Genomic DNA, 27,099 nt, shown 5'->3' on the forward strand with positions numbered 1-27,099 from the left:
GAAGGACTGTCAGTTGTGGTTGATGTCATGACATTTCATCAATACCTGCATGTGTGACATTTTGCAGTGCTCATACTTTCAAAGTAGATGATCCTGTGTCTGTTTGTAATTTTGGAAGCGGATCATGCTAGATTCCAGGAGACATCATTACAGAAACTGGTCCATTGTCATTCCGAGTTCAGGATCAGAATAAAGCAGTGCGCAGGCAGGTGGATCATCTCTAAGTGAGAGATAGATCCCAACCAATGCAGGGTCAACCTGCAGTTGATGTTTCACTGTCAGTCTTTGTAGTGTGTGGTCACCTCGTAGCTGTATACTGACAAATCCAATGAGTTGTTGAATACAGAATCACCCAGCGCAAGGAACTACAAAAGGTCGTGAATGTAGCCCAACCCATCACGCAAACCAGCCTCCCATCCATTGACTCTGTCTACACTTCCCGCTGCCTCGGCAAAGCAGCCAACATAATTAAGGGCCCCACGCCCCCCGGACATTCTCTCTTCCACCTTCTTCCAACGGGAAAAAAATACAAAAGTCTGAGGTCACGTACCAACGGACTCAAGAACAGCTTCTTCCCTGCTGCTGTCAGACTTTTGAATGGACCTGTCTTGCATTAAGTTGATCTTTCTCTACACCCTAGCTATGACTGTAATACTACATTCTGCACTCTCTCGTTTCCTTCTCTATGAATGGTATGCTTTGTCTGTACAGCGCGCAAGAAACAATACTTTTCACTGTATGTTAATACATGTGACAATAATAAATCAAATCAAATCAAACCAGTTACACATCTTTTTGTGCAGATCATGTTCCCCACTGTTCCTGTTCCAGGACCTCCCTCAGGAGTGTGTGTCGCTCTGACCGTTCCCACAGAGCACCTCTGAGAATTTGTATAAGACGAGAGAATGTTCCATTTACAGGGGAGGTTAAAGACAAGAGACATTACAAATGTTTTGTTAGTTTTCAGACATGTTGAAAGGCGGTGATGAGCAGGTAAGCATCGCAATATGTGTTCTCAGTAAAAGCTTCATTTATCTGCAACAAATCTGCATCTGACTCAAGTTATTACAAGTCTAATATTTTTTGTACTTTAGTTGTTGGGCAAAGAAGTGCAGGAGTACTCCTCCAGTTATTAGGAGGAAAAAGAGGCAACCCTGCCAACTTCTTGCTCTACCCACCTCTACCCACCTGGGGTGTTGCACCCCACCCCCACCAATACCAACACCCCCACCAACACCAATGCCCCCACACCACCAACACCCCACCCCCACCAACCACCCCCACCAACACCCCACCCCCACCAATACCAACACCCCCACCAATACGAACACCCCCACCCACACCAACCACCCCCACCAATACCAACACCCCCACCAACACCCCACCCCCACCAACACCCCCCCAACGCCCCATCCCTGCTCCAGCCCACCAAAACCAACACTCCCGCCCCCACCAACACCTCCACCCCTATCAACACCCCACCAACACCCCACCCACACCAACCAGCCCCACCCTCACCAACACCCCCACCAAAACCCCCACCACCACCACCACCCCACCCCCCACCAACACCCCACCCCCCCACCAACACCCCACTCCCGCTCCAGCCCGCCAACACCAACACTCCCGCCCCCACCAACATCCCCGCCCCCACCAACATCCCCACCCCCACCAACACCCCGGGCCCCACGCACACACCCAACCCCATCCCCACCAACACCCCCACCCCACCAATACCCCGACCCACACCAACACCCCTACCCCCACCAATACCCCCACCCCCACCAATACCCCCACCAACACCTCCACCCCCACCAACACCCCACCCATGCCCCATTCCCACCAATACCCCACCCCCACCAATACCCCACACCGACCTCCAGCAATACCCCACCCCCACCAACATCCCACCCCCAACACCCCCACCAACATCCCACCCCCACCAATACCCCCATCCCCACCAGCCAAATCATGAGAACTGACTCAATGAAGTTGGCTTCTACTCCCTTGAGCTTGAATTGACGTGTTTTAATTAATCCATCCACACAAACCGTTTTCTCTCATGGAGAAATCCCGAACAAAACAGCATCATCTTAAAATTAGACCTAATCCATTTAGGAGTGAAATCATGGAACACTTTTCACACACGCACACAACCTAAAATATATTATCGTTTTGGTCTGTGGATGCTGGGCCACAGGCAATGGGAGACCTCCCAATCCATGTGCTGCCAACACCTGCATTAGCTGGCACAGGTGGTCCACCGTCCTCTGGGCTGACGCAGTCCTCTCTGGCACTGGATCTCCGACACCTGCAGGTACGATGCTCTCCTCCAGTACACAGGTGGTTGGTAATGTCTCCTCTGAGTCATCTCCATGTGTAGCCCTGCCTCCGGTACATCAGCAGGCACTGCCAGCCCCTCCTCTGCAGAGTGCTGGTCCTGCCTAAGTGCAGCCTCACGTTGACATTGTTGCTGTTGGTCCATTGCTAGCAATAGCACTGCCAGCTCAACTGACTCGATCATCCTCTCAATCCAAAAAACTGTAAGGAAGGAAACAGAAATGTGAGCACTAAGGAGACCTAACAATGCCCTGACCCATAGCCCTATCAAGAAGTGGGACATTCACCCATGCACATTCCCCAATGTAAGCGCTTTTCCAATGAGCCTCACTCCCTTTTCTCTCACACAATGGCTATGTCCCCACACTAGCTTCTCCCAACTCCGCTTGATGGGTATCTACCTTGGAAAGCCTTAGTGGCCCATTTAACCACCACCCCCCACCCAAGGGTAGGACTGAAGGTACATGAGTGCATTGACTTGACTTGTGCTGACTTTCCAGGGGTATGAAATGCTGCCACCAAAACTTTTGTTTCAGGGCTGACTGATGAGCTCTTCTCCCTTTGCCCCTTACATTGGGGCTACATTTATGTCACCTCTCCCTTATGGAGAGGTGAGTATAAGCCATGGGGTTCAATGCTTGGGAGTTCATCTCCCAAAGGGTTAACTAGTGGGCACCAACCAGTGGCAAATTCATGCATTACAATACTGATTTAATGGGCATAATTGGCTAGTCAAGGAAGGGTCAGGGATCTGATTAAGGAAGTGTCTTCTCCCTCGAGCAAGCAAGGCTCACCTAATGTATTCAAGACTCCAATTTGAACAGCTTCATCCTTAGATTTACCTTCATTCCCCCATAGGTTGTGGATCAAATGAGTTTCCCATGTTGAACAGCCAGCCAACAATGATAACTTGGACTCCATGACCAGTGACATAGCTCATCCACACAGCTCATGCCCTGAAGCTGCACTTTACAACCTGACGGTGGTGATAACTGGCCTCTTCATCCGCTCTGTGTCAGTGTTCTCTTGCCCTTACAGAGCTAATCATCACCTCATGTCAGAGTCCCCCACACTGCCCATGCAGCCTAACCTTTCACAGGACTCCACACTGGGACCTCGCAGTCACCCCCTTTGTTGACACTATGGAGTTCCCCCGCCCACTTCCAGTTACTACTCCAGAAAGGCTATCCTTCCAAGGAACCATCACTCAGGCACCAGCAAGGGGGACTCGAGAATTGCCAACTTTCAACCAAGTGTCAGATCCCTTAGAGACCTAGAGTTCCACAATAATGAGGGCCGCTATGGCCAGTGAGCAGCAAAGCCGCCCTTCCCAGCAATGCCGAGACTCACACCCCCTCCTTTGGCTTTGAGAATGACTTTGTTGGTTCCCCCACATCCCCTCTCCATTGGATTGCCTGGTGAGTAATAGCAACCTGAACGCTCACCTCCGAGATCTCCTTCAGAGGTGAGGTCATCAGGTTCACATTTTTATAGAGCTGTTGTAAGTCGTGCTGGTGTGATGTCACACCGGCTCAGGGTGCAAGTGCCGGTGGGACGGCTCACTAATAATATTATAATTTATTAAAATGAGGTTCTCTGCTTTCCAGAGCGGGAATCTCATTGACTGATGTGAATCTCGTTTCCCGACTCTCGTCGCATTTTACGCCCCATCGCCATTTACGCTGACGGTGAATGGGAACTCAAAATTTTACCCTATTGATGTGAGTACAATATTTTGTGACCGAAAATGGGACTTGACATATATATTGAGTGAATGCAAAGCATTATTTTTGAGGCTGAAAAATTGTGTTCTTTTATATGAAGTTTTAAAGTTTATTTATTAGAGTCACAAGTAGGCTTACATTAACATTGCAATGAAGTTACTGTGAAAATCCCCTGGTCACCACACTCCAACGCCTGTTCGGGTGCATTGAGAGAGAATTTAGCATGGCCAATGCACCTAACCAGTCTTTCAGACTGTGAGAGGAAACCGGAGCACCCGGAGGAAACCCACGCAGACACAGGGAGAACGTGCAGACTCTGCACAGACAGTGACCCAAGCCGGGAATCGAACCTGGGTCCCTGGCGCTGTGAGGCAGCAGTGCAAACCATTGTCAGGCATATTATATGCCAGGTTGACTTGAATCCGGGATCTATGGTAGTCATCAGATCAAAAACAGATCAATCCTCCATTATAATAAATCGATCTCTGATTCCCTCCTGACAGTAACCAGCCCTTTCACAGGTCCTGGGGGTGGCTCTGAAAAGGACCTAGCTCCAGTTTATACATTCAATCTTATGGGAAAATCTGATTCACTTATCATTGTTTTGCTGAAAAAAGTGGCATGTCGAAGCTTTTCGTCTTGAACTAATCAGGACACTTCACCAGAATACCAGTATAAGGGGGACACAACAATTAATACTGCATGAGAAGACTATCTAATAAAAAGAGTGAGTATCAATGGCCATAATCTCCCCCTTTTTTCATTATGGTGTACATTGTAGTGTAGCATGTAGAGGTGCCATTTTCACTGGTGTATTGCCTGATATGCATTTACATTTTTGAAATCAGTTAGGATCTGCTACACACCAGATGGATAAGTTACACCACCAATTTAATCATTGCACACCTGTTCACAAACATCTGTTGAGTTGGCACATCAAAAATATTCATTAAAATCCAGTGCTCAGAATCTCCAAATATGTAATTCTGTAAAGAATGTTTGAATGATGGTTACCCTGATGAGTTGCTGTAGCAAATGATGAGTTGCGCAGTTGCTGTGGGATCTGGAGCTGAAACGTAATCCCGGCTATTTCGGTGGATGAGTCCACCATGAACTGGGAAGCAAAACACATCTGACTTGAGAAATGGTCTATATTTAGATCATAACTTTAAACGTTCAATTGTTTGTTAGGATTTAACAAGGGCATATTATGTTTGATTAATTAGGAATTTACTTTTAGTGGGAGAGGTATTGACTAGGCGAATTATCATTATAATTACTTACCTCCAATATGAGTTATTACATATTCTCCCATGTGCAATTGAACTTGTACAGAGGTAAGGCTTATGGTCGTGAAAGGGTTAAAACCTAAAGATCAATGCCACTGAGTTTATATCAGTTTCTACGAGATGCCCATTGCACCCCGTTCTATCGCCCTGTCGCAGTTTAGTAAGTAGATATATTCGAGACAGTTCAACTCAGTGTTTGAGACTTGGTCCATGTTTAAGCACAAGCATGTACTATATTTCTTGCCCTATCCTATTGGCACACATACTCTATTCAACATCTGGGATTGATCAACAGTACTGAAAAATATGACATATTCTTTGTACTTGCTGTAAGAAAACAATTAACATTCTGAAATTGCAATTCAACTGTTACACTGCTATCTAGAAACATTACATAAGTATGATAGCCTTGTATGTTTATTATTTCAATTTATGTTGGTTTAAAAATCAAGAACACGGTGGCACAGTGGTTAGTACTGTTGCCTCACAGTGCCAGAGACCCGGGTTCAATTCTGGCCTTGGATCACTTTCTGTATGAAGTTTGCATGCTCTCCCGTGTCTGCGTGAGTTTCCTCTGGATGCTCCGGTTTCCTCCCACAGCCCAAAGATGTGCTGGTGAGGTTGGGTGGCCATGTGAAATTGCCCCTTAGTGCCCCAAGATGTTAGGGGAATTAGCAGGGCAAATATGTGGGGTTACGGGGTAAGTCTGGGTAAGAGTCGGTGCAGACTCGATGGGCCGAATGGCCTCCTTCTGCACTGTAGGGATTCTATGATTCTGAGTTATAAACTGGAAAAGGGGGCTAGAAACTCAACTGGTTGCTTTGACAGCAATCAGCTTTGCAGGTACATTTTTAGGACAAAATGGTGAGATTTTTGCCTGTGAAGCTTCTGTGAGGCGCTCTGAGAAGTTTTTCCATGAAAGGTGCTATTTAAATGCGAGTTGTTTTCAACTTGGAAGTGGATGATCTGGCATGACTCATCTCGATCACTATTGACATGAAGTGATTCATGTAATTCACAGCCAATGGTGAACCTGTTTTAATTGTCGACTAGTTATGTGCGTATGCACACCGCTGAGCAGTCACATCAACGTCGGGCATAATGATATCATTATGCTCTGGTGTTCTGTACAAAGTCTGAGCAGTCAGGATGTGGTTAAAGTCCAATGAAGACTATTGCATTACGTGAAAATAGAATGTGAAATCTGCTGCAGGGACAAATTGCAGTCACCCAGCTTAACAGAGAGCTGGTGAAACAGAAAATGTGAAAGAGAGGGCCGGAAAAATTAATGTTTATTGTCCCCTCTGAAATCTTGGAATGGAACACTCACCGCCACCTGCAGCCCGGAGGAATCTGCAGCAGATCAGATGCTAGCATCAATATATTCAACTTCAAGTCTCATTTTGCAAGATCCATGAAGTTGCAGAGACGGGGTACACACGAGTCAGAGGCTCTGAAAGTCTCTGGTGATTGTTGTGTTACTTCATTGTGAATATGTCACTCAAATTCCATTTTCTATTTGGAAGGGTTATTATTGGCCTTTTAGGGGAGTGAAGGAGATCAGCACTAATTTTGTCATCACACACAAGTGATAAAATAGTGTTTTCATTGTGACAATTTTGCTATAACTATGAGTTCATTGAATTGCATTTGCAATACAGATAGAAAACAACAACGATCATGCATTGTATCTTGCAATAGACCTTCAAGTAGTGGACAACTCCTGGCTGCAAATTTATACTGCATTATGTTAAGCTTAAAAATGTTGATACCAAGGCTTACACCCAGTCCAAATAAAGAGGTTTTCTTTTATAGAGATAAAAGAGGTCAGTGAGAACATGCCCTCCACCCTGGATGAACCTGTATCTGGGGTCACCCATTGCAGATGTCAGAGCAGCTTTCTCGAAGGTCAACCCACGGAAAGCAACTGGCCCGGATGGGGTACCTGGACGAGCACTCAGATCCTGTGTGGATCAGCTGGCGGAGGTATTCACAGACATCTTCAACCTCTCTTTACAACAATCTGAGGTCCCTATCTGCTTCAAGAAGATGACCATCATCCCGGTACATAAGAAAAACCAAGCAGCGTGCCTTAATGACTATCGGCCAATGGCTCTGACATCCATCATTATGAAATGCTTCGAAAGGCTAGTCACGGCACGAATCAATTCCAGCCTCCCAGACTACCTGGATCCACTACAGTTTGCCTTTTGCTGCAACAGGTCCACAGCAGACGGCATCTCCCTGACCCTGCACTCAACCCTGGAACACCTAGATAACAAGGACACCTATGTCAGACTCCTATTTATTGACTGCAGCTCAGCCTTCAACATCATTATTCCCATGAAACTCATCTCTAAACTCCGTGACATGGGCCTCAGCACATCCCTCTGTGACTGGATCCTGAACTTCCTAACTCACAGTCCACAATCAGTAAGGATAGGCAATAACACCTCCACGATCATCCTCAACACTGATGCCCCACAATGCTGTGTTCTCAGCCCCCTACTATACTCCTTATACACCTCTGACTGTGTGGCCAAATTCCCCTCCAATTCGATTTTCAAGTTTGCTGACGACACCACCGTAGTGGGTCGGATCTCAAACAATGATGAGACAGAGTACAGGAATGAGAGAGAGAATCTGGTGAACTGGTGCAGCAACAATAATCTCTCCCTCAATGTCAACAAAATGAAGGAGATTGTCATCGACTTTAGGAAGCGTAAAGGAGAACATGCCCCTGTCTACATCAACGGGGACAAAGTAGAAAGGGTCGAGAGCTTCAAGTTTTTAGGTGTCCAGATTACCAATAACCTATCTTGGTCCCCCCATGCCGATACTATAGTTAAGAAAGCCCACCAACCCCTCTGCTTTCTCAGAAGACTAAGGAAATTTGGCATGTCAGCTACGACTCTCACCAACTTTTAAAGATGCACCATGGAAAACATTCTTTCTAGTTGTATCACAGCTTGGTATGGCTCCTGCTCTGCCTAAGATCACAAGGAACTACAAAAGGTCCATCACGCAAACCAGCCTCCCACCCATTGACTCTGTCTACACTTCCCGCTGCCTCGGCAAAGTAGCCAGCAAAATTAAGGACCCCATGCACCCCAGACATTCTCTCCTCCACCTTCTTCTGTCAGGAAAAAGATACAAAAGTCTGAGGTCACGTACCAACCGACTCAAGAACAGCTTCTTCCCTAGTGCTGTCAGACGTTTGAATGGACTTACCTTGCATTAAGTTGATCTTTCTCCACACCCTAGCTATGACTGTAACACTACATTTTGCACTCTCTTACTTCCTTCTCTATGAACGGTATGCTTTGTCTGTAAATGCGCAAGAAACAATACTTTTCACTGTCCATTAATACATGTGACAATAATAAATCAAATCAAAAAATGAGAAGAGAGAGAGGACATGATGAACATGAGGGTTACCTGCTTTTAGATAACCCCAGTGGTCTCCTTAAGGATGAAGGGTTAGATTGCGATTACACTCAAAAACGTAGGATTGAGTATGTCTTATCCATCTGCCCATTTCCTGTCAAATCTGGTAGTCAGGTCCAAAAGCAATGGGCAGATTTGCATATTCAGGGAACCTAATGCCTGTTCCAGGTGTGCATCCTGACTGCTCAGATGTTCCATGGGAATCGAGCACTGGACATAGCATGCAGAAATTGGTCTCCCCACATTAGTTTCTCACCCAAAAAAGCAAATGCATTGAGGACTAATTTTTAGTATAAAATGCCAACCTCGTTTGTATGACTACTCTTAGCCCTGAGTCAGATGTTTGTGGCTTCAAACTCCAAATACTCAACATTGAGCATATGATCTATGAAGTATGCCAATATATTGTCAACACAGAAACAGCTTAGCATGTCCAAGGTGGTGGTGGTGAATCTTCCTCTGCTCCACTTCATCTAATCCTATCAACAGCTGACACTCCAGTGCAGTATTGAAGGAAGACAAGTGCGAGGTTTTCTCTTTCAGATAAAACTTGAAACTAAAACTCCATTTCCCTTTTCAGAGGTGGACATAAAAGATGCCCCAGTACTATTTATTGTAAGGGGTCCTTGTTGTGCTGGCAAACATTTATTTCCCAACTAGCTTCATTAAACACATTATTTTATGATATATTTCACTACTGGCGCGAGTGGAACCTTGCTCTGTGCATGGGCTGCTGTGTTTCACTGCATTGCCACAGGGACTACTATTGAAAAACATTTTGTTGGGACATCTGAGGAGATGAAAGGCTCTACATAATGCAGATTTTTTGTTCTTCTGGTCGTTAGCACTGATGCCTCACAGCGCCAGGGACCAGGGTTCGATTCCCGGCTTAGGTCACTGTCTGTGTCTCTCCCATAGTCTGAAAGACATGCTGGTTAGGTGCATTGGCCTTGCTAAGTTCTCCCTCAGTGTACCTGAACAGGCACTGGAATGTGGTGACTAGGGGATTTTCACAGTCGCTTCATTGTTGTGAGCCTACTTGTGACGAATAATAAATAAAAGTTATGACAAGCTTTTGATGTCTTTAAATCTACAGTATAGAAATAATTGGAAAGTTCATTCAGCAATGATACATAAGAGGAGAACCTGGGAAATATAAAGAAGGCACTGGGGCGGCACAGTGGCACTGCTGCCTCACAGCGCCAGTGACCCAAGTTCGATTCCCGGCATAGGTCACTGTCTGTGTGGAGTTTGCACATTCTCCCCGTGTCTGTGTGGGTTTCCTCCGGGTGCTTCAGTTTCCTCTCACAGTACAAAGATGTGCAAGTTAGGTGGATTGGCCATGCTAAATTACCCCTTAGTGTCAGGGGGATTAGCTAGGGTAAATGCATGGGGTTGTGCGGATAGGGCCTGGGTGAGATTGTGGTCGGTGCAAACCCGATGGGCCAAATGGCCTCCTTATGCACTGTAGGATTCTATGATTCTATGTGTAGTATGTGACTTGGACCACATACCTCCTACAAATGAGACTGCACAGACGCGCCTGGCTCATTAGAAAGTTTCAGTTTCAGCATTTACTTCCTGCCTAAATTAGTTAAAAATCTCGGTTTGACTATTTGTGATCAGAGATGTTACGCTGCTAAGGGATGGTGGTGGGAGGTGGGGGTGGGGGGTCGAATGGGTTGATTGTTTTTTATGCCACCGGAAGTAAATTTGCATATTCCCGATGGTGAGTTGCGCATGTCAGTTTTTTTTTGTTTAGCTTGGATACATTTGAATCTTTAACCTTTGAAACAGTCATCCTGGGATTTGTTAAAATTCTCAATTGCGAACAATGAAATTTGGGGTCACGCAATCTTGTTAATTTTACCTACTAGGACAAATATATTGGCTGGAACTCCACTGTCATACCCACCACGGAATTGGAGCGAGCGAGGGTCCGACAACAGAAATGTCCGTTGACCTCGGGCGGGAACTTCCAGTCTCGCCTGAGCGAGGTCGTAAAATCCCACCCATAATTTTCTTTAGTATGTAATTAGTACTGCGGGCTGTGAGAATCAGCAGTTCTCTGATGTGCTTCACTGCACTCGAATTACGTCGGAACTCGGCAAAGTCAGGTGAAGATTTTGAAGGTGTGGTAGTCTGCCCCTTTAAGGGGGGAGGTGCGGGGTGGGGGAGAGGGGATAGAAAAAACACAAGCTAATCCTTCGAACAGCTCAGACCTACAATCTGATTCAAAGTCTGACTTTACCGGAGATCCCAGATACAAAACATTCAAACACTTGGCTGCACTGGTCAAAGTATACCCAAAACCACCGGTGATAACGCAGCGATATAAATTGAATTCAGCAATGCGAAACCCAGGAGAGACACCAGCAGCATTCATGACACAGTTAAGGCAGTTAGCTGAGCAATGTGAATTCAGATCAACACTCAACAATATGCTAAAAGACAGGTTGGTTTGTGGCATGAATAACTTCACCATGCAAAATAAACTATTAGCAGAGGCAGAAATGACCTTGACAAGAGTGTTAGGGATTGCTCACGCTATGAAAAGCACCAAAAAAGTTGCATTCGAGTTTCAAAGCATGCAGCAAAGGGAGGTCAACTAACTTTGGTAGGAAACCTCGGCGGCGGGTTGTGGCCCCAGGAGTGAGGGCTGTGAAAGTGATGAGCCAAGGAGCAGTGAGCAAGACAGAGCACTGAGATATAAAAAATCAGGTCTGTAGATCAAGAACTTAAAAGAACATAGAACATAGAACATAGAAAAGCTACAGCACAAACAGGCCCTTCGGCCCACAAGTTGCACCGAACATGTCCCTACCTAGTAGGCTTACCTATAACCCTCTATCTTACTAACTTCCATGAACTTATCCAAAAGTCTCTTAAAAGACACTATTGAATCCGCCTCCACCACCACTACCGGCAGCCGATTCCACGCACCCACCACCCTCTCAGTGAAAAACCTACCCCTGACATCTCCTCTGTACCTGCTCCCCAGCACCTTAAACCTGTGACCTCTTGTGGCAACCATTTCAGCCCTGGGTAAAAGCCTCTGAGAATCCACTCTATCAATACCCCTCAACATCTTATACAGCTCTATCAGGTCACCTCTCATCCTTCGGCTCTCCAAGGAGAAAAGACCTAGCTCTCTCAACCTATTCTCATAAGGCATGCCACCTAATCCAGGCAACATCCTTGTAAATCTCCTCTGCACCCTTTCTATGGCTTCCACATCCTTTCTGTAATGAGGCGACCAGAACTGGGCACAGTACTCCAGGTGGGGTCTGACCAGGGTCCTATATTATCTCCCGATATTATCTCCCGATTTCCAGCATTATCTCCCGATTTCTAAACTCAATTCCTTTATTGATGAAGGCCAGTATTCCATACGCCTTCTTAACCACAGCCTCCACCTGCGACGCTGCTTTGAGCGTCCTATGAACCCGGACCCCAAGATCCTTCTGATCTTCCACACTGCCAAGCGTCTTACCCTTAATATTATATTCTTTCATCCTATTCGACCTGCCAAAATGAACCACCACACACTTATCTGGGTTGAAGTCCATCTGCCACTTCTCCGCCCAGTCTTGCATCTTATCTATGTCTCGTTGCAACTGCTGACATCCCTCTACACTATCCACAACCCCACCAACCTTTGTGCCATCAGCAAACTTGCCAACCCATCCTTCCACTTCCTCATCCAGGTCATTTATAAAAATCACAAAGAGCAAGGGTCCCAGAACAGATCCCTGGGGCACTCCACTGGTGACCGACCTCCATGACTCTTTGCCTTCTGTGGGCAAGCCAGTTCTGAATCCACAAAGCAATTCCCCCTTGTATCCCATGTCCCTTCACTTTCTCAATGAGCCTTGCATGGGGCACCTTATCAAACGCCTTGCTGAAATCCCTATAAACTACATTTACCGCTCTTCCCTCGTCTATGTGTCTAGTTACACCTTCAAAAAATTCAATTAGGCTCGTAAGGCATGATCTGCCTTGGACAAAGCCATGCTGGCTATTTCTGATCATACTATTCCTGTCCAGATGTTCATAAATCCTGCCTCTCAGGATCTTCTCCATCAACTTACCAACCACTGAGGTTAGACTCACTGATCTATAATTTCCTGGGCTATCTCTTCTCCCTTTCTTGAATAACGGAACCACATCTGCAATCCTCCAATCCTCCAGAACCCCTCCCGTCTCCATTGATGCCGCAAAGATCATCGCCAGAAGCTCAGCAATCTCCTCCCTTGCCTTCCACAGTAACCTGGGGTACATCCCATCCGGTCTTGGCGATTTATCTAACTTATAGAACCATAGAAAATTACAGCTCAGAAACAGGCCTTTTGGCCCTTCTTGTCTGTGCCGAACTATTTTTTCCCTAGTCCCACTGACCTGCACTTGGACCATTTCCCTCCACACCCCTCTCATCCATGAACCCGTCCAAGTTTTTCTTAAATATTAAAAGTGATTTACTACTTTATCCGGCAGCTCATTCCACACTCCCACCACACTCTGCGTGAAGAAGCCCCCCCCTAATATTCCCATAAAACTTTTCTCCTTTCACCCTTAACCCATGCCCTCTTGTTTTTTTCTCCCCTAGCCTCAGTGGAAAAAGCCTGCTTGCATTCACTCTATATCCATCAAAATCTTATATATCTCTATCAAATCTCCCCTCATTCTTCTACGCTCCAGGGAATAAAGTCCCAACCTATTCAATCTCTCTCTGTAACTCAGCTTCTCAAGTCCCGGCAACATCCTTGTGAACCTTCTCTGCACTCTTTCAACCTTATTTACATCCTTCCTGTAACTAAGTGACCAAAACTGTACACAATACTCTAAATTCGGCCTCACCAATGCCTTATATAACCTTACCATAACACTCCAACTTTTATACTCGATATTCCGATTTATAAAGGCCAATGTACCAAAGGCACTCTTTACGACCCTATCAACCTGTGACGTCACTTTTAGGGAATTCTATACCTGTATTCCCAGATCCCTCTGTTCAACTGCACTCTTTAGAGTCCTACCATTTACCCTGTACGTTCTACTTTGGTTTGTCCTTCCAAAGTGCAATATCTCACACTTGTCTGCATTAAATTCCATTTTCCATTTTTCAGCCCATTTTTCTAGTTGATCCAAATCCCTCTGCAAGCTTTGAAAACCTTCCTCATTGTCCACTACACCTCCAATCTTTGTATCATCAGCAAACTTGCTGATCCAATTTACCACATTATCATCCAGATCATTGATATAGATGACAAACAACAATGGACCCAACACCGATTCCTGCGGCACACCACTAGTAAGAGTTTTAACAACACCATGTTAAAGTCCAACAGGTTTATTTGGTAGCAAACACCACTAGTCACAGGCCTCCACTCAGAGAAGCAATCCTCCACAACCACTCTCTGACTTCTTCCATTGAGCCAGTGTCTAATCCAATTTACTACCTCCCCATGTATACCTAGCAACTGAACCTTCCTAACTAACCTCCCATGATGGACCTTATCAAAGGCCTTGCTGAAATCCAGGTAGACAACATCCACCGCCTTCCCTTCATCCACTTTCCTGGTAACCTCCTCACAAAACTCTAATAGATTGGTCAAACATGACCTACCACGCACAAAGCCATGTTGGCTCTCCCTAATAAGTCCCTGTCTATCCAAATATTTGTAGATCCTATCCCTTACCACACCTTCCAATAACTTGCCCACCACCGACGTCAAACATACTGGCCTATAATTTCCCGGATTTCTTTTGGAACCTTTTTTAAACAACGGAACAACATGAGCCACCCTCCAGTCATCCGGCACCTCCCCCGTGAATGCTGACATTTTAAATATGTCTGCCAGGGCCTCTGCAAATTCATCACTAGCTTCCCTCAAGGTCTGTGGGAATACCCTGTCCGGTCCTGGGGATTTATCCACTCTGATTTGCCTCAAGACAGCAAGCACCTCCTCCCCTTTAATCTGTAAAGGTTCCATGACCTCCCTACCTGTTTGCCCTATTTCCGTAGACTCCATGCCCATTTCCTCAGTAAATACGGATGCAAAAAAACCATTTAGTATCTCCCCCATCTCTTTTGGTTCCAAATACAGTCTACCACTCTGGTCTTCAAGAGGACCAATTTTATCCCTCACTATCCTTTTGCTCCTAACATACCTATAGAAGCTCTTTGGATTTTCCTTCACTCTGTCTGCCAAAGCAACCTCATGTCTTCTTTTAGCCCTCCTGATTTCCCTCTTAAGTAGCTTCTTGCACTTTTTATACTCCTTGAGCATCTGATCTGTTCCTTGCTGCCTATACATTTCATACAACTCTCTCTTCCTCTTAATCATTGTTACAATCTCCCTCGAGAACCAAGGTTCCTTATTCCTATTTACTTTGCCTTTAATCCTGACAGGAACATACAAACTCTGCACTTTCAAAATTTCTACTTTGAAGGCCTCCCACTTTCCATTTACATCCTTACCAGAGAACAGCCTGTTCCAATCCACACTTCCCAGATCCCTACTCATTTCATCAAATTTGGCCTTTTTCCAGTTCAGAACTTCAACCCGAGGACCAGATCTATCCTTATCCATGATCAGGTTGAAACTAATGGCATTATGATCACTGGATCCAAAGTGTTCCCTCACACTCACATCCATCACCTGCCCCAACTCATTTCCCAATAGGAGATCCAATATCACATCCTCTCTAGTTGGCACCTCTATATACTGATGTAGAAAATTCTCCTGAACACATTTTACAAACTCTACCCCGTCTAAATCTTTAACAGTATGCGAGTCCCAATCTATATGTGGAAAATTAAAATCCCCTACTATCACAACTTTGTGTTTCTTGCAGTTGTCAGCTATCTCTCTGCTGATTTGCTCTTCCAATTCTTGCTGACTATTGGGTGGTCTATAATACAACCCCATTAATGTGGTCATACCTTTCCTGTTTCTCAGCTCCACCCATAGGGCCTCTGTAGACAAGCTCCCTAATCTATCCTGCCTGAGTACCGCTGTAACATTTTCCCTGACCAACAATGCCACCCCCCCCACCTTTTATCCTTCCACCTTTTATAACTTGATGCTTCTCAAAAGCTCCAACACATCCTCTTTCCTAACGTCCACATGCTCAATCTTCTTAGTCCACTGCAAGTCTGCACTGCAACTACCAAGATCCTTTCCCACTGTGAATACTGAAGCAAAGTATTCATTGAGTACCTCTGCCACTTCTACCGGTTCTATACAGACTTTCCCACCGTCACATTTGATAGGTCCTACTCCTTCACATCTTATCCTCTTGCTCTTAACATACTTGTAGAATGCCTTGGGGTTTTCCTTTATCCTGTTTGCCAAGGCCTTCTCATGACCTAAATTGGGGGAAGGCTAACTATAGCCGGATTAGGCAGGAATTGGTGGATGTTGATTGGGAGAGGATGTTCGAGGGTAAGTCCGCGTCTGGCATGTGGGAGTCTTTTAAGGAACTATTGATAAGGCTGCAGGATAGGCATGTGCCTGTAAAAAGGAAAGATAGGAAAGGTAGGATTCGAGAGCCGTGGATAACCAGGGAAATTGAGGATCTGATTAAAATGAAAAGGGAGGCGTACGTTAAGTCCAGGCAACAGAAAACAGATGGAGCTCTGGAGGAATACAGAGAGAGTAGGAAAGAACTCAAACGGGGAGTTAGAAGGGCAAAAAGAGGTCACGAGATGTTCTTGGCAGGCAGGATTAAGGAGAATCCTAAGGCATTCTATTCATACGTTAGGAACAAAAGAGTTGTCAGGGAGAAAATCGGACCTCTCAGGGACAAAGGAGGGGAATTATGCTTAGAACCCAAGGGAATAGGGGAGATCCTAAATGAATACTTTGCATCGGTATTCACGAAGGAGAGGGGCATGTTAACCGGGAGTGTCTCGGAGGGAGGTGTTGACCCGTTAGAGGAAATCTCCATTACAAGAGAGGAAGTGTTAGGTTTTTTAGGGAACATTAAAACTGACAAAGCCCCAGGGCCTGATGGCATCTATCCTCGACTGCTCAGGGAGACGAGAGATGAAATTGCTGGGCCTCTGACGGAAATCTTTGTCGCTTCTTTGGACACGGGTGAGGTCCCTGAGGATTGGAGGATAGCGAATGTGGTCCCGTTGTTTAAGAAGGGTAGCAGGGGTAACCCAGGAAATTATAGGCCGGTGAGCTTGACGTCCGTGGTAGGGAAGTTGTTGGAGAGGATTCTTAGAGACAGGATGTATGTGCATTTAGAATGGAACAATCTCATTAGTGACAGACAGCATGGTTTTGTAAGAGGGAGGTCGTGCCTTACAAATTTGGTGGAGTTTTTTGAGGAAGTGACAAAAACGGTTGATGAAGGAAGGGCTGTGGATGTCGTCTATATGGATTTCAGTAAGGCATTTGACAAAGTCCCACATGGCAGGTTGGTTAAGAAGGTTAAGGCTCATGGGTTACAAGGAGAAGTGGCTAGATGGGTGGAGAACTGGCTTGGCCATAGGAGACAGAGGGTAGTGGTCGAAGGGTCTTTTTCCGGCTGGAGGTCTGTGACCAGTGGTGTTCCGCAGGGCTCTGTACTGGGACCTCTGCTATTTGTGATATATATAAATGATTTGGAAGAAGGTGTAACTGGTGTAATCAGCAAGTTTGCGGATGACACGACGATGGCTGGACTTGCGGATAGCGAAGAGCATTGTCGGGCAATACAGCAGGATACAGATAGGCTGGAAAATTGGGCGGAGAGGTGGCAGATGGAGTTTAATCCGGATAAATGCGAACTGATGCATTTTTGGAAGAAATAATGTAGGGAGGAGTTATACAATAAATGGCAGAGTCATCAGGAGTATAGAAACACAGAGGGACCTAGGTGTGCAAGTCCACAAATCCTTGAAGGTGGCAACACAGGTGGAGAAGGTGGTGAAGAAGGCATATGGTATGCTTGCCTTTATAGGACAGGGTATAGAGTATAAAAGCTGGAGTCTGATGATGCAGCTGTATAGAACGCTGGTTAGGCCACATTTGGAGTACTGCGTCCAGTTCTGGTCGCTGCACTACCAGAAGGACGTGGAGGCGTTAGAGAGAGTGCAGAGAAGGTTTACCAGGATGTTGCCTGGTATGGAGGGTCTTAGCTATGAGGAGAGATTGGGTAAACTGGGGTTGTTCTCCCTGGAAAGACGGAGAATGAGGGGAGACCTAATAGAGGTGTACAAGATTATGAAGGGGATAGATAGGGTGAACGGTGGGAAGCTTTTTCCCAAATCAGAAGTGACGTTCACGAGGGGTCACGGGCTCAAGGTGAGAGGGGTGAAGTATAACTCAGATATTAGAGGGATGTTTTTTACACAGAGGGTGGTGGGGGCCTGGGATGTGCTGCCAAGTAGGGTGGTGGAGGCAGGCACGCTGACATCATTTAAGACTTACCTGGATAGTCACATGAGCAGCCTGGGAATGGAGGGATACAAACGATTGGTCCAGTTGGACCAAGGAGCGGCACAGGCTTGGAGGGCCGAAGGGCCTGTTTCCTGTGCTGTACTGTTCTTTGTTCTTTGTTCTTTGACCCCTTCTTGCTCTTCTAATTTCTCTCTTAAGCTCCTTCCTACTCGTCGTATACTCTTCTAGATTTCTAACATTACCTAGCTCCCTAAACCTTTTGTAGGCTTTTCTTTTCTTCTTGACTAAATTCGTTACAGCTTTCGTGCACCATGGTTCCTGTGACCTACCATAACTCCCCTGTCTCATTGGGACGTTGCTGTGTCGAGCTCCAGACAAATTTTCCTTGAAAATTTGCCACATTTCTTCAGTACATTTCCCTGAGAAAACCTCCTTCCAATTTATGCCTCTAATTTCCTGCCTAATAGCCTCATAAATGCCCTTACTCCAAATAAACACTTTCCTAGCTTGGCTGATCCTATATCTCTCCAATGCTAATGTAAAGGAGATAGAGTTATGATCACTATCCCCAAAATGCTCTCCCACTGAGAGATCTGACACCTGCCCAGGTTCATTCCCTAATACCAAATCAAGTACAGCCTCTCCTCTTGTAGGCTTATCCACATACTTTGTCAGGAAGCCCTCCTGAACATACCTAACGAACTCCTCCCCATCTAAACCCCTTACCCTAGGGATATTCCAATCGATATTTGGGAAATTAAAATCTCCCATCACGACCGCTCTGTTATTATCACATCTCTCCAGGATCTGCTTCCCAATCTGCTCCTCCACATCCCTGCTACTATTGGGCGGCCTATAGAAAACACCAAGTAAAGTTATTGACCCCTTCCTGTTGCGAACCTCCACCCACAGAGATTCCGTAGACAATCCCTCTGTGGCATCCATCTTTTCTACAAGCGTGACACTATCCCTGATCAACAGTGCCACTCCCCCACCTCTTTTGCCGCCTTCCCTGTCCCTCCTGAAACATCTGAAACCCGGCACTTGAAGTATCTAGTCCTGTCCCTGAGATAACCAAGTCTCTGTAATGGCCACCACATCACACTTCCAAGGAGTGATCCACACTCTGAGCTCATCCATTTTGTTCACTCCACTCCTTGCGTTAAAATACACACATCTCAACCCTTCGGTCTGAGTGCTCCCCTTCTCCGTCACTTACGTATCCTCCCTCTCACACTGTCTACAAGCCCCTTTTATTTTTAAGCTAACCTCCTCTCTCCCAGTCACCTCAATTTGATTCCCACCCCCTCAACCATTCTAGTTTAAACACTCCCCAGTAGCCTTAGCAAACCTTCCCGCCAGGATATTGGTCCCCCTGGGATTTAAGTGAAACCCGTCTTTTTTGTACAGGTCGCACCTGCCCCTAAAGAGTCCCAATGATCCAGGAACCTGAATCCCTGACCCCTGCTCCAATCCCTCAGCCATGCATTTATCCTCCACCTTATTCCGTTCCGTTCCGTAGAATGCTAATTGTATGGGGGAGAGATGTCATTTTAAAGATGTAACGTGTTTTATTTGGAACAGGGTGGGCATATTAGGATTAAATGCAGATCAGCAAAGCCTAAGGGCCAACAAAAAAAAGATGATGGCCCGAATCTTACCACTGTTCATGCCGGGGGGATTTTCCCATCCTGCCGCACTGAACGCATATTTGGCTGGCTGCCAAATTCTCCAACCTCGCTGCAGTGGCAGTGTGGCGTGAATGGCAGGTAAAATCGTGCCCTATGACTCCATGATTTAGAAAATGACTCCAAAGAAGAATCTGAAGTTTACAGATTAAGCAACATTAAAGTGAGCAAGTCAGCCCTAATTGTAATTGTGTTAATGGTCGGTCACTAAGAATGGAGGTGGATACAGGAGCGTCTATTCCTAACGTAGGACAGCAGACATATTGCTATTTGCAAGGTGGGGTCACGTACATTGGAGAAGCCTTGAAGATACTCGGTACACAGCAATACTAGTAACGTACCCCTGAAACCGTAATAGGAGAGCAGATGTATCGGTACTGGCAAGGTGGGGTCCAACCCCTGGAATTGAAAAGCACAGCAGCCAGACTGGCCATGTACACTGGAGAAACCTTGAAGATACTCAGTACCATAGCAATATCAGTAACAATCGATCAGCCCAGTTACCTGTCATCGTGGTGAAGGGCCAAGGGCCAAGTCTCATGGGCTGAGATTAGCCCCGTCAGATCTGATTAAATTGATTAGAGATCTCCTGTGTTAATGTAGGCAATTTTCATGAAATATTAATGTAACACCAAAAGGTATTTCAGGGATTCGGGGCATCAAGGCAAAAAATCCATATTGTTCCTGAGTTTACACCCAAATTCTACCGAGCTCGTCCAGTACCCTATGCTTTACACAAAGAAGTAAAAGCTAAGCTCGAGCAGCTGGGGGACTTGGGAATAGAAACATAGAAAAGAGGAGCAGGAGGAGGCTATTCAGCCCTCCAAGCCTGCTGGCCATTCATTATGATCATGAGTGGACATCCAACTCAATAGCCTGATCCCGCCTTGCCCCCATATTCTTTGATCCCCTTCTCTCCAAATGCTACATCTAACTCCTTCTTGAAAACATACAATGTTTTGGCCTCAGCTGCTTTCTGTGGCAGTGAATTCCACAGGCTCACCACTCTCTGGGTGAATAAATTTCTCTTCCTCTCTGTCCTAAATGGTTTAACCCGTATCCTCAGACTGTGACCCTTGGTTCTGGGCACCCTCACCATCAGGAACATCCTTCATGCATCTACCCTATCTAGTCCTGTTAGAATTTTATAGGTTTCTATGAGACTCCCCTAATTTTTCTAAACTCCAGTAAATACAATCCTAACCGACTCAATCCCTCAAAGATCAGTTCCGCCATCCCAGTCCGGTAAATCTTCGCTGCACTCACTCCATAGCAAAAATATCCTTCCTCAGATAAGGAGACCAAAACTGCACCCAATATTCCAGATGTGGCCTCACTGACGTCCTGTATAATTGCAGCAAGACACCCTTGCTTCTGTACGCGAACCTTCTTGCTATGAAGGCCAACATACCATTTGCCTTTTTTACTGCCTGCTGCACCTGTGAGCTTACCATCAGTGACTGGCATACGAGGACTCATTTATTCCTATACAGTTGACGCTGAACATGCGTCCTCAAGTGGTCCCTGTGAGCCCCTAGGGTGTATTAGCACTGCATCCCTGTCTCAAAGAGAGCTCAAGAGGTGGGCAATAAATGCCAGTGTTGCCCACATCCAGGGGATGAATTAGGAATTTAAAACAAAGGATGCAGAGCACCAATGAAACGGGGTTTCTGAATACTCTGAGTCAACAGGGATGGCACACCTCGACCGAGGTTTGATGGGGGGAGAGATGAGCAGAAAGACCTCTGCCAAAAGGTTCGATGATTAGAGGGCGACAGAACCGAAACCCCTGGTGTTCAACCCATGGCCTCCACCATCGAGTTTCCTTTACAACTGGCGCAGGAGCAATGAGTCAGAGGCCAAGTTCTCATGGAGGACCTACTTGCATTTGACATCGAAGTCGAGGATCCAAATATAATCCACGAGGACCGCAAAGGGGTTGTCTGCCCGATATGTGGTGGACTGACGCAGAATCTGGTTCAGCACGTGGACTTCTAAAAAAATGGGAACAAGGTAGAAACAGAGAAAGTTGAAGCAAATAACATTTCAGGCCTGAATCTGAGGAACCACTTTCAAGATCTATTATTTACAGTGGAGAGAATAAGCAATGTGAATGCGTCTTGTGATATAACAGGCAACAAATTAACTCTTCTCTACTTCTTACACTAGGTCCAACCAGGTAATGGAGCCTGTGCAGTTTTTTAAGTGTGCTGCCCCCACTGTCCCTGTTGTTAAGCTGGATAGAATTGTCAGGATATGTGGAGATTATAAACTAACCAGCAACCTGGATCAGTACCCTATAATGAAAATCGAAGACCTAAATGTCAAGTTAGCTGGAGGGTTGACTTATATAAACTCAACATGAGTCATGCTTATCAGCAGCTAGGGTTAGATGAGGCATCGAGTCAATTCCTAACAATCAACACCCACAAAGGCTTATATAAATACACCCAGCTGCTGTTCGGAGTATCTTCAGCAGGCACCATATTCCAACGTACTATGGAAAGCTTGTTACAGGTAGTTTATTTAGATGATGTTTTAATTACAGGAGCTTCTGAAGATGAACACTTAGCAAATTTGGAGGAAGTATTGAATAGATTTAAAAATGTAGGGATAAGACTCAAGAGAGAGAAATGTACATTCCAAGTCCACAAAGTAACATATTTGGGATTCAGGGTGAATACTCAAGGTCTGCAACCTATGGAGGAGAAGATTAAGTGACTCAGGGAGCACCAGCTCCCAGAAATGTATCAGAAGTAAAATCATTCTTAGCGTTGGTGAATTATTATGGACAATTTGCCCTCAACATGTTCACATTGCTGGCACCTTCACATGTGCGTCTCAGGAAGTACCAAAGGTGGCATTGAAGTGAAGATCAAAAGGAAGCATTTGAGCAGGTTAAAATTACGTTGCAATCTGCAACCCTCCAGGTCCATTGTGATCCTGTGAGAAAAATAAAGATGACCTGTGATGCCTTGCCCTCGTGGATGTAGAAAGAACGCCTACAACAATGATTTTAACAATAATGGCAATATTAGCTTTAAAGGGCTACTCTGGCTGAGAGTTAAGCATGCTGGGATGTTTGGTCGACTTACAATTAAAAACAGATGCAGGTCGTAAAGTTGCTGTGAGCCATTGGCCTGGTCTGGGAACTAATCTGAAGCTTCCTATGTTTACCAAATATGGGAAGTTGATTACATTGACTGAGACCTGATGGCACCAAGTTTTATGGGTTTTATATGGGCGACATGCTATCTGAACAAAGCACAATGGCGTCGTTTACAAGTAATTTCATAGGCTGTTCAAGCCATATGATTGGTTTCCAGTTACACAATTGGCTGAATGCCAGAGAATCTTCTGGAAGCTGGAACAATATTTCAATAAAAGACATGTGCAGTCTTTTGTCTCTAGCAAGAACTCTAGAGATCCACCATTGCAGAAGTGTGTCCTGAAGAGCAACATCAGTGAAGGCTATGAGGATAAATTCTACATCGGGAACAGACTTGGCCAGTTCTTTCTAAAACTGGGTAGTATCTTGTGGTGAACCATAGATGGTTATCACTATGGGTACTTGTACATATGTTACTCTTGTTACTGTTGGGGTTAGGGTTGGGGTGTTCCACCTGTTGGCATTGTTCTGTGGTACACTCCGGTTGGCTCCGCCTTCCTATAGGAGTATAAAGGTCACTGCACTTCCTAGTGACCCTTTAGTCTGGGATTGTATTGTTAAGCAGTATGCTCTATTCTTGTTGCTAATAAAAGCCTTTATTTCCCGGCTACGATCCAGCCTCCCGAGTGAATTAATCGCACATCAATTTTATTAGCAACAATTTTTGTTTTGGAAAAAAAAACCGTGGAGCAAATGTTAGATCCGTGTGCCGCTGGAGCGTTGAACACTTTCAACCATTGGTTGAAGTGTTTCCAGGATTATATCGACGTCTCAACAGCAGTCCAAAACGACGCCGACAGATTGCGGGTCCTCTACGCAAGGGTAAGCGACACTGTGTATGCAACAATCCGCGATTCCCAAGACTACAAAGAGGCCATCGAATTACTCAAGAAGCTGTACCATAAACCGCCAAACGAGATTCATGCTCGTCACTTACTAGCCACTTGACGGCGGCAGCCTGGCGAAACGACGGGACAGTACCTGTGCGAACTTCAGCAGCTAGCCAGAGCCTGCAATTGTAAGCCAGTGTCGGCTACTCAATACACTAACGATCTGATCCGAGATGCATTCGTGGCGGGAATCGGCTCATCCTATATTCGCCTGCGGCTGCTAGAGCAGGGTAACTTGGACCTAGCTAAGATGGTGGAATTGGCTGATGCGATGGAAACGGCCTCCAGAAGTCTTGAAACTTACCCCACCGACCACGTGGGAACATCGTGGCAAGTACAGCCACCGACTCAACTCTACCCAGTGGCTCCTAGGAACTGCGTGATCGTGCTTTCAACTTTGGACCTGACGGCTGCGGCAGCTCCAGGAGGCCCACGGTGCTATTTCTGTGGATTGGCGAAGCACCCTCGCCAGAGATGTCCGGCCAGGACGGTATTTTGCTCCGCTTGTGGAAAGAAAGGGCACTATGCTAAAGTGTGCCGAGCGAAGCCCCCTTCGAAGCCAAGGAATGCTGCGTGTGACTCCCCAGGATCCGTCTCCTCATCTCCAGCTTCGTCGATGTCTTCAACCACGTGCGATTCACGGGCGCCGCCATTCCTGAGGACGACGACGCAAGACACGTGCGACCTGCGAGTGCTGCCACTTTCAACGCCATCGACCACGTGCGATCCATGGGCGCAGCCATTTTGGTCAACACCGGCCGCAGATGACCAGCAGGGGTCCTCATCATCGATCATCTCAGCTGCCTGCAGTTGCACTCGGGATCCAACAGTGGCATCAATCATCCTGGACCAGGCCAAGCCTCACAGACTCGACAGGTCCATGATGGACATAGAGGTAAACGGACGCCTGATACATTATCTGTTTGACAGCGGGAGCACGGAGAGTTTCATTCATCCGGATACCGTGAAACGGTGCGCTCTCCGAGTACAAACTGTCAGGCAGACAATCTCTATGGCGTCGAGGTCCCGATCTGTTACCGTTCTTGGGAGCTGCATGGTAACTCTAACGGTGCGGGGCACAGTTTATGAGAACTTCAGGCTCCTCGTGTTACCGCACCTTTGCGCTCCGGTACTCCTGGGACTAGACTTTATGGTCCACCTGAGGAGTGTGACCCTGCAGTACGATGGGCCACTCCCTCCACTTTCAGTGGGAGAACAGCAGCCTCCAAATTGCCCAGCGCGCTCCACGTGCAGTCTCTCGACACTCAAAATCACCCCGCCTTCTTTATTTGAAAATCTCATGCCAGGCTGCAAGTCCATCGCAACTAAGAGCAGGCGTTACAGCACTGAGGATCGGATCTTTATTCGATCTGAGGTTCAGCGGCTCCTCAGGGAAGGGATCATTCAACCTAGCACTAGCCCATGGAGAGCGCAAGTCGTGGTGGTTAAGACTGGAGACAAGCCCCGGATGGTCATAGACTATAGTCAGACCATTAATAGGTACACGCAGCTGGACGCGTACCCTCTGCTGCGCATATCTGACATGGTCAACCAGATTGCGCAGTACCGGGTGTTCTCCACCATCGACTTGAAGTCAGCCTACCACCAGCTCCCCATTCGCCCAGAGGACCGAAAATACATGGCCTTTGAGGCGGATGGCCGTCTCTACCACTTCTTACGGGTCCCTTTTGGCGTCACTAATGGGGTCTCGGTCTTCCAGCGTGAAATGGACCGAATGGTGGACCAAAACGGGCTATGGGCTACCTTCCCGTACCTGGACAACGTCACTATCTGCGGCCATGACCAGCAGGACCACGACGCCAAGCTCCTTAGATTTTTACGCACTGCGTCTCGCCTGAATCTGACCTATAACAGGGAGAAGTGTGTATTCAGCAAGCACCGCCGAGCAATCCTCGGATACGTGGTGGAAAACGGGGTCATCGGCCCCGATCCAGCCCGTATGCGTCCCCTCCTTGAACTTCCCCTACCCACTAGCATCAAAGCACTGAGAAGATGCTTAGGCTTCTTCTCGTATTACACACAGTGGGTTCCCAATTATGCGGACAAAGCCCGTCCGCTCATAAAATCTACCTCTTTTCCCCTGGCAGCAGAGGCTCGTTTAGCCTTTGAAGGGATAAAAGCTGACATCGCGAAAGCCACGATGCACGCTGTCGATGAGTCCATCCTTTTCAAGTGGAGAGTGATGCATCTGATTTCGCCCTGGCCGCCACACTTAACCAGGCGGGCAGGCCCGTCGCCTTTTTTTCTCGCACCCTCCAAGGCCCTGAAATTCGGCACTCCTCTGTGGAAAAAGAGGCTCAGGCCATTGTGGAGGCTGTATGGCATTGGCGCCATTATTTGGCTGGAAAACGATTTACCCTGCTCACGGACCAGCGGTCCGTGGCATTCATGTTCAACAACACGTTAAGGGGAAAAATTAAAAATGATAAAATCTTGAGGTGGAGAATCGAACTCTCCACCTACAACTATGATATCATGTACCGTCCGGGGAAGCTCAATGAGCCCTCAGATGCCATGTCGCGTGGAACATGTGCCAGTGTGCAGGAGGACCGGCTACAAGCCCTCCACAATGATCTCTGCCATCCGGGGATCACTCGGCTCTTCCATTTTGTAAAGGCCCGGAATCTGCCCTACTCCATAGAGGATGTCAGGTCGATAACTCGAAGCTGCCAGGTATGTGCTGAATGCAAGCCGCACTTTTACCGACCTGACAGGGCACACCTCATTAAGGCCACTTGCCCTTTTGAATGACTGAGTGTTGACTTCCTTCGACAGATCGGAATGTGTATTTCCTCAGCGTGGTTGACGAGTACCCCCGATTCCCTTTTGCCATTCCCTGTTCTGACATGTCCGCTGCCACGGTCATCAAAGCCCTGCGGAGTCTTTTCGGCTACCCCAGTTATATCCACAGTGATAGGGGTTCATCGTTTATGAGCGACGACGTGAGGCAATACCTGCTCTCTAAAGGAATTGCCTCAAGTAGGACTACGAGTTACAACCCCAGGGGTAACGGGCAGGTCGAAAGAGAAAACGCTACAGTCTGGAAGGCTGTCTTACTGGCGTTGAGGTCTAGGGGTCTTCCAGTCTCCCGTTGGCAAGAGGTACTTCCTGATGCGCTCCATTCAACCCGGTCTCT

The 27,099-nt window shown here is 46.6% G+C and overlaps 1 long non-coding RNA gene across 1 annotated transcript; it reads right to left on the bottom strand.

Annotated features, from left to right (window-relative positions):
• Positions 1-2,050: 2,050 nt before the first annotated feature.
• LOC144508498 (uncharacterized) lies at positions 2,051-21,861 on the bottom strand. The gene is made up of 3 exons (XR_013500291.1): positions 21,766-21,861; positions 5,079-5,178; positions 2,051-2,541 (listed from the first exon to the last, which is right to left on the bottom strand). It is a non-coding gene; the product is annotated as an uncharacterized LOC144508498 (long non-coding RNA).
• Between the last annotated feature and the right edge of the window lie 5,238 nt (positions 21,862-27,099).

This window comes from Mustelus asterias, chromosome 20 (genome assembly GCF_964213995.1).
Source record: "Mustelus asterias chromosome 20, sMusAst1.hap1.1, whole genome shotgun sequence".
NCBI lineage: Eukaryota > Metazoa > Chordata > Chondrichthyes > Carcharhiniformes > Triakidae > Mustelus > Mustelus asterias.